Here is a 10427-nt window from a genome sequence, read left to right as displayed (position 1 = left end):
AAGTATGTCTCTAGTCCTTGTAGGAACTGTGATATGAGGAGAAATGTGGATGTATTCGTCCCTCTCTTCCCCCGCCTTTAAGGCATGATGGAAGGGAGAGTGAGTAATGCAAGCAGTGCTATGTGAAAAACAATAGAGAAAGGTATTGTGAGGATGAAAGGTGAGATGAGGGAGGGATTAAAGAATGAGCTATTCAGGTGGCTGTGTGGGGAGGTGCACACTGTGAAGACATGAGGTGAGACGTAGTTCTGTGACCAAGCAGAGATCTCAGTCTCTGTGTTCCAAGTCCAGCACTTTAAATATTAGTCTGCAGTGATTCATAGATTAAATGTATCTGTCAAAAATATTATAAAGTTTCAAACAATGGAGATGAAGAATGCAACAATTAATGACACGAATGGGCATGGTTAAAATGGTGTAAATCAGAATGACTGGGACAATAAAAATAATTTACATGATATTCAAATTAGATGCCTGGATTTGAGGAAGTGGACTGTGGAAACCTAAATTATGCATCTACAAAAAAGAAGACTTCTTGTGCAACTGTGCCCCAACTTTAGAGTACCTTTTAGAAGAAGGTACTACTGCTGTCCACATTGTATTCCTTCTGACAAGAGTTTAAAATATTTTTATTTACTCAGGCATTTTTAAAAAATGATTGGCTCCTTTCAGGGGCCTGAACATTGGGGCTCAGTTTTCTTGTGATTATGTTTAATTTTTATGGTTTTTTTTAAATACTGTATTGCTGATTGGTATTTTTTATCTACTCAGAATCTCATGAATACAGTGCATGAAGTATATTCCGCCTAGATCAACAAACCAATATGTCTTCCTTTTAACCCAAGGAAGGATGGCAAAGAAGAGAGAAGGAGTTGTTTGCATTGGTGTCAACTGCCATAGGGAATGACAATTCATCTAGGATGGGAAAATCAAAGCTGAGACTTAGTTAATAAACGTACAGAGAATAGACCAAAGAATAGACTAGAAAAGAAAAGAAGTTAATTGGACCCCCTATTTCAGACAGATGAAAACCAAACCTTGAGTAGAACCACAGTTATTTAACACCAAGCAATTAAAAGCTATAAATTATTCTTCAACCAATCTTTCAATGAAAATACATTCTGGATGATGGGCATTACTTTTTGAAATGACACAAAACACGCAGTTTCAAGAAGGGTGCCATTTCTATAAAGACCTATTAGTATTCCCTGCAATTCCCCTTTACAGATTTCGGTTAAAAATGGATAAACTGCTTAAGGAGAACTTCATTTTTTTAATTTTGGCTTTTTCATGTCAATTACAGAACACTTTGTTAAAATGATTACATAATTTTTGCAGAAGCTTGGTACTGCAGGCTGGAGGAGATAAACTCACTTAAATGTGACTAATGTACTCACAAAATGCCTGCCCAAAGCAGAGTTTCTCAGTTAGGCATCATTCATACACTGTTTTCTATAGTCACTCCACAGTCCAAATGCCAAAATTTGGGTGAAGGAGCCTTTTTGCTATTGAATGCTGGTTTTTTAGGCCAAAGGCTAGAGGTTGTGTGGTTCTGAAAACTCCATTTCCTGAGACCTCACCTCAACACTTGGTTCCTGTCTTGTGATAAGGTTACACTGAATAGTGTTGGCATCCTTCAAGGTTACTGTTCCAGAAAATATTTGCAAATAATTTGACATGCTGTCAGCTAGCAGCAGTGAACTCATATAATTCAACATACTAATGTGGCTTTTCACGCCTTAAGCTATAAATAAGCTTGATAGTCGAATGTTTCTGTAATGTTTATTTAATAGCAATCTTTTCTAAATAAATCTTGATTATTCCCTTGCACTTGGGTGGAGATCTCCTCCTGATATAACAGTTGTTCCTGACCTCGGGCCTGATTTTCCCCATTTTCATCTCCCTAAAATAACCTGTTAAAGAAACAAGAACAGTCTGATGAGATGGATTCTAGAATTTCAACCACAAAAAGTCTTTTTTCCCCATTTCTCTATTGAATCACTAAGGCTAACGAAACCATATAAACAGACCCTATTACATCAATGCTACCATTTTTGATAGAACATAACCTTTTTTTTCTGTTGTGTTTTTGACCACATGGAAATTTCACATTAGATCCAGCATATCCTTGTTCATTTCTTCATCCTAAGGAGATCTAAGGCTAAGGCTGGGCCACTGATTAGTTGTCTTAGTAGCAATAGCCAGAATAAATATGTACAAGAGACCTAGCCAGTATTATAGCTGTGGTTGTTGTTGTTGTGTGCCTTCAAGTCATTTCTGATGAACTTATCATGGGGTATTCTTGGTAAGATCTGTTTGCCTTTGCTTTCCTCTGAGGGTGAGAGACTTGCCCACGGTCATCCTGTGGGTTTTCATGGCTGAGTGGAGATTCAAAACCTGCTGAGTCTATTATAACTACTCACTATTACTATTTAATATTGTGTATTTCAGCTATTAGAGTTGTACCCATTTTAGATTTTGTTGCAAAATCTATTTTTGAATAAAATTTCAGTTTTCTGTTTTAAATACCAGTTTTCTATTTTAAATATCAGTTTTTTCTTATATTAAATAAATATCAGTTTTCGATTTTAAAATATTGTTTGGGATATAGCATGCAATATTTAAACCAACATCGTGCATCTGGAAAGCAACCAGTGTAGCTCTCCCATTCTGTGATTAACCAAGGGTAGCACATGACAAGATTAGCTCTGAGAGAAGATGTGTTCCGTCTCAACAAAATAGTTAGGTCCAGGCAGGCAAAGATTGTGTCAGGAGAGTGGAATCCAGCCAAAAAAGGATTTTATGCACAGTAAGTTAAGCAAAAGTAAGGGCTTTCTTGTATAAAGAACAACTGGAATAGCACCACAGATAGCTTGGTTTAAGCTTCTGAGGGTTGGCACTCTCTGGTACTAGAACTACAGAAAGATGTTTTCTTAGTATTATGTGAAAGTCATCAGACAATGTGCTGTTTTAGTGTGGTCAACTCCATTCATTCTGGAGGAGTTGTCCAGACTGCTAAAAGGACCCTCACCTCCTTTTGTAGCCATGGACCTCCATAAGACTTGGGAGACAGAGGCTCTGCCAGGTTATCCCAAGTGAAAAGATTAGCAAGACTGTATCTTATGGATAAACTTGAACACCACATTTTTGTCCTTGCCACAATCTCTCCTGTATCTGGAAGCCTGAATGAGAGGAGTCATGACAACAGTCATTGTCACAGAACATAAAAATAGCTTGAATATCTTCATATGTGTCATATTAAATCATATTTCATTAAAAACGGAATAGTGGTGCTATTAATTTCCAGATCCAATTGACAGAATTAATCATGTGTCCCCAAGGCACCTATGCATCCTATGGTGAGATTTACTCCATAGTAATCTTCACCAAATTTCATAAGGCTTAGGTCTAAGTAAATATAGGAATATGTGCTCTTAAAGGCTTAAATGATTTTGTATTATGAAACTTTTAAGGACCATACTCATCCACTAACAGCCTGCCTATTCATTATGTTCCGAAGAACTTTCCACATTTTATTAACATCTACATTGTATTTGGTCTACAGGCAAAAAGGCATCTTTTCTACAGCTGCACTTCAGCTCTGAAACTGCTTGGACTGCTTTTTAAAATATTCATTAAATTAAATTGCCACTATATGTTTCTCCTCCTGTGTCTGTATTTGTTGTTGTGGCTGTGTTCCTTCAAGTTGTTTCTAACTTATGGCAACCCTGAAGTGAACCTATCATGGGGGTTTCCTGGCAGGTTTCTTCAGAGGGGGTTTGCCATTGCCTTCCCCAAAGCTGAGAGAGTGTGACTCGCTCAAGGTCACTCAGTGGGTTTACATGATGGAGCAGAGATTTGAATCCTGGACTTCCAGAGCTGTAATCCAATGCCATGCTAATCTTCTCTGTATCGTTCCAATTTTAGTATATGTGCTGCCGAAGCGCATAAATGCTTAAACCACTACTCCATGTTGGCTCAGTTTTGGTAGACCTTACTTCATATTACTTTGAAGTTTACCTGATCTTTGACCTTTACGCTCTAAAGAAAACTGCAAAGCTCCTTTCTCCGCTGCTTTCTGTTAGCCTTCCTCTCACCTTTGTAGATATTTCTGTTATTTTTTGTTTAATATGTTGGTTTGACTCAGCCCAGGAATGGAACAGTTCAATTATGCAAGACACACCTGAAAGAAGGAGGCTTTTCTGCAACTGTGCAAAAGACTCTGGAAGTCCTTTCCCAGAGAGGTCCAGTTTGTTCCCTTTCTGTTTGCCTTTCTGTTTGCAAGTGGTCCAGGATCTTTTGTCTTTTGGCAGTATGGTATGTTATATTGTTCAGTTTCTTATCTCTTTGCCATTTCATCCACAAATTGCTATCTGCCTTCTTTCATTGTCTGTGACAGCTTGTAGCCTTCTATTTTGTTGGTTTATTGTATTGTTAGTGGCCTTGGGCATTTTCATATATACAGGAAACAGTCAGATAGTACGAATCTATTAAAATTGTTCTAGGAGCAGAAAGGTATGTACTGAGAAGTACATTTCCAGGAATGAGCCAGGCAGAAAAGTCAATCAAGAAGAATCATCTAGAGCCCTCCATGAAAATACATTAATTCCTTTCTAAACTTTCCCAAAGCTCAATGTTTTGAGAAATGTGGCACATTCTAGGACTGAGCTTCGGCCTGTAATTTGCAAATCACATATTCTTCTAATGAACAGAAGGAAGCTAGGCATCTCATCAGTGAAACAACGTCTTTGTGCTGTACTTTGTGCAAATATTTGGATTACTAAAGTGAATTTATGAAGCAATTACTTTTAATGCTATAAGAGGAAATTAAGTACTCATTGATTCTTGATTTATAATCTGGAGCTAAAAGATCATGAAAAAGCAAATATAACTTAATTAAATGTCCTTTGACTTAGCTACTATTGCAGCTTTCACTCATAAAGTAAGTAAAACAACCCATTCTTGGAACATAAACGAATATTAGTTCTTCTAGTTCAGAAGGCAAATAATTTACTGACTAAATATATTCACTAAAGTTAACCCAAGTGAAAGATTCCCCCCCCCCCTTCCTAGTGGCCTCTGGCACTTGAAGAAAAAGGAGCTGGTATTATTGTAAGAAATTTGCAGAACCAAGAATGACAGAAATGCTTGCTATCTAAAGGAGAACACAAAGGGGGCATTTCCTTTTGTTTTCAATATGAAGGCAAAATAAAATAAAATAAAATAAATCTAATATGCTGCTGAAGTAGAATGTACTGTGAAAGGAATGAATCTTTATGGTTGTATTCATTGCCTACACACTTGTGGTTATTCATTCTTGACACAGAACCCATTAACCTGGGAAAATTTAATTGAATTCTATGGTAACGTTGCTATTTTTCCACCTTGAAGAGTAAATAAATTGAAGAAAACAACAATGCCGCTTCTAAAATGTAACACTTCAACTGATGTATTTGCCCAATTAAGTAGTCAGTGTGACTTCCCTCTTTGTATTACAGAAATAAGAGTAGAAGAAACAAACAAAAAAATGATGAACAAAATACTGCTGGATGAATCACAGAAGTAAAATCCATTGTGAAGTGAGGTTTTAATAAGGTAGACTATTTGTAGGTACACTCAGTCAATCTTACATTAACCTTTGAGTCAATAATTGGGTTTTATTTCTGCATGGTTAAAAAGATGCATTCAAAACAGTTTTGAACTCACTTGAACCTGCTGAGTATCTGAGTTACCCCTGGAGATGAGGGTTTTGAAGGGTTTGGTTCTCCACGATGATAGCAATAATACATTAGAAACCTCAGCATCATCTATTAAGCAATTTAAGAGAAGGATGGTGGAGTTAAAGAGACTGAGCTTTGAACTGTAAATTTTTATTTTCATAATGTGTGTGTGTGTGTGTCTATATCTGTATCTCACTGTCACCCCTTCCCTTTCCCCCCGCCCCCAAGCAAAGCATGAAGAAGGACTTGCAAAAAGTCCTTCCTCGTGAAACACCCAGCATGCTCCAAGAAGCCAAATCTTTCCTGACAGCAATATCTGCAGATCCAGTGGTTCACTTTGAATATTCTTCTCACTCTTCATGGACGATGCCCTTCAAACAATAAGGAGTGATGAAATCACAAACTGTGCCACAAGATCTTTCCTCTCCATAGCCTCATGGTCCCTTGCAATATGTTGAAGGTTATAGCTTGTTGCTTCCTTTGTTCATTTGTTGGTAGGCTTGATGAGTCTTGTCAGCTACATCAGACAACACACCTGAAAGACAACACACCTCTTCAAAGTCTTTAGCAGGCCTGCACACCACTGCTTCTCTTCCTCTTAACACCTACTTGCACCATACACCCCTTCTTCTTCTGTGAACTGATAAGAATTCTCTGACACAGCACTTTAGTGGCTCACCAAACTATAAACCCCAGGATTACATAGGATGAAGCCATGGTAGTTAATGTGGAATCATAGTACTATAATTCTGTAGTGTGAAAGAGCCCTTGTGAACATTTTCAAACTGTGTATGCTTGAATCCGTGTATAAAAAAATCTGTGTATAAGAAGGGCCGACTGTAACAGAATATCAACCTAAAGGTCACAAACACTAGTTTATGCCCAACAGGGCTGTACTTACATCCTGTTCCAACGAAAGCACAAATTTTGCTCCCTGCAAAACATTGTACAAAATGCTTTCACAATACATGATTATGCCAGAATTTGTATTCTTATGAGTGAAAGGCTCACAGAGTGTTATTTCTGGGTCTCAGAGTGACTTTAACAGATTAGATATGCAACTGGAAGCACTGTGATGGTGTAGGAAGCCAGTGGACCAGTACTTGGAAGAGAAACAATTCCTCAAGTGGTGATATTAAGTTGGTATTGGACAGAATGGTGCTCCGGCATTAAAATGTAGGTTCTTAAAATCAATGTGTTAGAAAAAGATTGTTATACTGAATAATTCTTCATTTTCTTATGAGCTTCAAGCTAAATGGATATTTTCAGTCTGACGATATGTGTACTCTAACACACACACACACAAAACGTTCTTGCTCATAACAACTGATCTACATTGCTGCTGTTCCAAGTGACTGATATATTAGGCTCTGCATTGTGTTACAGGAAAACTGGTTGCTATGAAAATTACTATGTTGTAAAATGGGCAGAGAATGACTCCAGGTGAACAATAGGCAGCAAAAGCAGATGCAATTGTGAAATCTCATTTTTATTACCATCAAGGGGAACATCAGTTGAAATGTGGAATGGGTAGAACATAAAGGGAACTATGATACATCTTAAAATGACCCTCTATACAGCAAACATGCAGCTGAATAAATAATTAAAACAGTGACACTGCTTTTAAAAGAGTCACAGAAAAAAAGTAACTATTTGCTTTTTAAAACCTAACTTATGGAAGAAAATAACAAAAAAGAATGATAAAACATATTGACATCCATTACCAAATGTCTTCAGAGTAAAATACAAATGCAGACACTACTATAAAGGCCATGAAGAAGAAAAAAATTGATTCAAAACACAAGAAAAGAAATGAGTCTGGGAAAGATATTGTACCAGGGAGAGATTCTGGGAACTACATAACACATGCAAAAGGACCTTGTAACACCTTTGAGACTAACATGCCACCAGCTTCCTTCTTTTAGTAGTGGCAAAGGTCGCTTTGCATGCTGATTTCCAGACTAACAGGGATACTGGTATGTCTTTGAATTCTACATAACATGCAGTACAATGAGCAAAAGATGTCCTGTTTAGACCTCAATTTCTACTAGTTCTTATGGGCAAAAAATGCAGACTTGCTTCCCCTTTCCATTATTTATTCAGGTCCAGATGATATCTATAGGTTAAATCAAATTGTTGGTTCTAATTAGTGTAGTCCCACTGAACGAATGGCACTTGTTAAATCAACATGTGTGAGTCCTATTGATTCAGTGCACCTACTTTGGATTGGATTAACAACTGGATTTAGTCCATATATCACTTCCCTCCCCCCCTTATCTCCATTCTGTTCTTTTCTGGTTCTTTTCCTTCCCTTGCTTCAATAGTTATTCTCACCATTCTTTCCAAGATCTGGTGGTTCTACTCAAGATGCTACTGTTTGTTTCTTCTGAGTATTTAAATCACACTTAATAAACAAAGTTGTTGAACAGCTTACAATACATTTAACATGTAAGAAAACATACAAGGGTTATTAGGGAGGTGCAAAAGTTTATATACATTCCCCTTTCATGAGGATGGGTCTTCCAGCTATTTTTGCTTCTGAATCTGTGGGCCTTACTTAGATATAAGACTCATCTAACTTAGCAGGAGATATGTCTGAGTGAACACTTCAAATGCCCATACTATGTCTGTTTGTGTGTGCCTTCAAGTTGCTTGTTGACTTGGTGAACAATTGGCAAGGAATAATCAGAGATGGTTTTGTAATTTCTTCCTTTGAAATACAGCCTACAGTACCTGATGTTCCTTGGCAGTCTCCCATCCAAGTACTAGCTAATATTGTCCCTTTATAAACGGGCACCCAAGTACGTACTTGGGTTGTCTGGGGGCGTCTCTTTTAGACGCCCCCAACCCTAGTACGTACAGAGTACATACAAAATGGTGGCACCCTGTTCACATGGGTACTGCCATTACGACATCACGGCTGCGCCACCTCCAAACGGAGAGGCGCGGACGTGATGTCCTGACGCTTCAGAAGGGCGCCTGTGGTGCCTTTTCCACAGTGCTGGAAGGAGCTCCATTTTGGAGCTCCTTCTTGGTTTTGTGTCGCTGGCGCAGCCCCTTTCTCCCTTTCTCCGCCGCTGTTGGGGTGTCCTTGGGGCTTGAAGCCCCAAGGACACCCCTTTCCAGGCTGCAGGGAAGCGGCCTTTGGCGCTTCCCTGCAGCCTGGAAAAGTGGCAGATCGAGGCCTCAGGGCTGCCACTGTGGCAGCTGAGGCCCCGATCCGTCGGGGACAGGGGCGGGTACAGGCCACCCCAAAGGGGCGGTCTGTAAACCGCCATTATCCCAAAAGTTGGGTCCCAGGAGGGCACCCATAATAATATTTAACAGGGGAATTTTAATAGCACAGTAAAGGTATACCTTAGCTGGGGAAACATTCAGAATGGGATCTTACCCTTTTTATATTGGTTCCAAACTGCACGGAACTCCAGAGGCAATTCCAAATACAGTTTCTTAGTTTTATTAGTGAAATAATCATCACACATACACACACACACACTCTCATGCACACAAGAACTAACAAAACAAAGTGAGAGAAATAATGACTTTGATGGTTGTTAAGGGGCGATACTATCTTTCCTGAAGTGTAGCTCTGATCTGGGGGTGTCCAGAATGGAGATGGCTCAATAGCCACAGCAGCAAGTGGGAGTGGCTGGCCTATTGAGGAATCTAGCAGACGTTGGACAGAGGCTCTGTCCTGCTCCAAACTAGACCAAATTGTTAGTGCCAAAGCACCTATATTTATACTCAAAATCACATCCTGGGACACTATTCTTGGGATTAATGGATTGCCTTACTATTAAATGGTTTTCCTAGAGAAGACGAATGGTAGGGGGATGCAGTAACGACTGGACAATAGGTGTAAATGTTCTCAGATGAAAATAGTTTCTTTCCCAGAAGGAAACTACCTTTGTCTGTGATATAAATGCAGTCCTTCAGTCTAGCTCACTATCACCTCTCCATAGTCTAGAGTTTATACTGACTCTGATCTTGAGAGATCCCATCATGGCTTGAGTGCCTTGAGCTTCTCCCAGGATGGGCTATCCAATTCACCCTGTGCTGGGGTGCCCCTGTTTGGGCTACTTGTCTAAAAAATCCTTTCTGGTATTAAATTGATATCAGTATCACAGAAAGGTGAAGGAAGGCTGGTTCTTGGGTCACACTGGAGTTGGCCCTAGTGCCTTTTAGGGTATTTAGACCAGACTCCCACAAAGATGAATGTAGAGTTAGCGGCAAAACAGACTGCCATGACAGAGCGGGTCTGCGCCACCCCTGGGAGCACTGGATTGGGGCTGCAGCAACCATATGCCGTGGCCCCAATCCAGTGCTTTGCCAGCCCAAAAATGGCCAACAAAATGCCACTCCAGGTTAAAGCGGCAAAAAGCCACTGTTGCTGTGGCGGTGGCAGCTTTTAAGAGTTTCTTTGGTGCAGCACATCTAAATGCTGCACCAAAGAGAAGCCCTTTTGCCACCTGCATCGTTGTGGCATCGGGATGTGTGGCGTGTGGACACTACACCCCTACTCTGCACTAAGGCCGATGTTAAATGCCAGTCTGTTTAGCCCCTTAATCCTTCAAAAGAGATATTTTCTTTATCATTGAATCAATTTACCCCAAATTGGAATATTCACAACAAATAAATGTGAACATTAATAAGCTTCTATCTACCCTGTCTCCTAGCTTTTTCTGAATTCTATCTGGCATCAGAGTA

General features: G+C 39.3%; 1 pseudogene; it reads right to left on the bottom strand.

The window, feature by feature from the left end:
- Positions 1-3891: 3891 nt before the first annotated feature.
- LOC121927446 lies at positions 3892-3947 on the bottom strand (annotated as a pseudogene).
- Between the last annotated feature and the right edge of the window lie 6480 nt (positions 3948-10427).

This window comes from Sceloporus undulatus, chromosome 3 (genome assembly GCF_019175285.1).
Source record: "Sceloporus undulatus isolate JIND9_A2432 ecotype Alabama chromosome 3, SceUnd_v1.1, whole genome shotgun sequence".
Lineage (NCBI taxonomy): Eukaryota > Metazoa > Chordata > Lepidosauria > Squamata > Phrynosomatidae > Sceloporus > Sceloporus undulatus.
The sequence above is the reverse complement of the archived record's forward strand: the minus strand, read 5'-3'. Positions and strand labels throughout refer to the sequence as shown.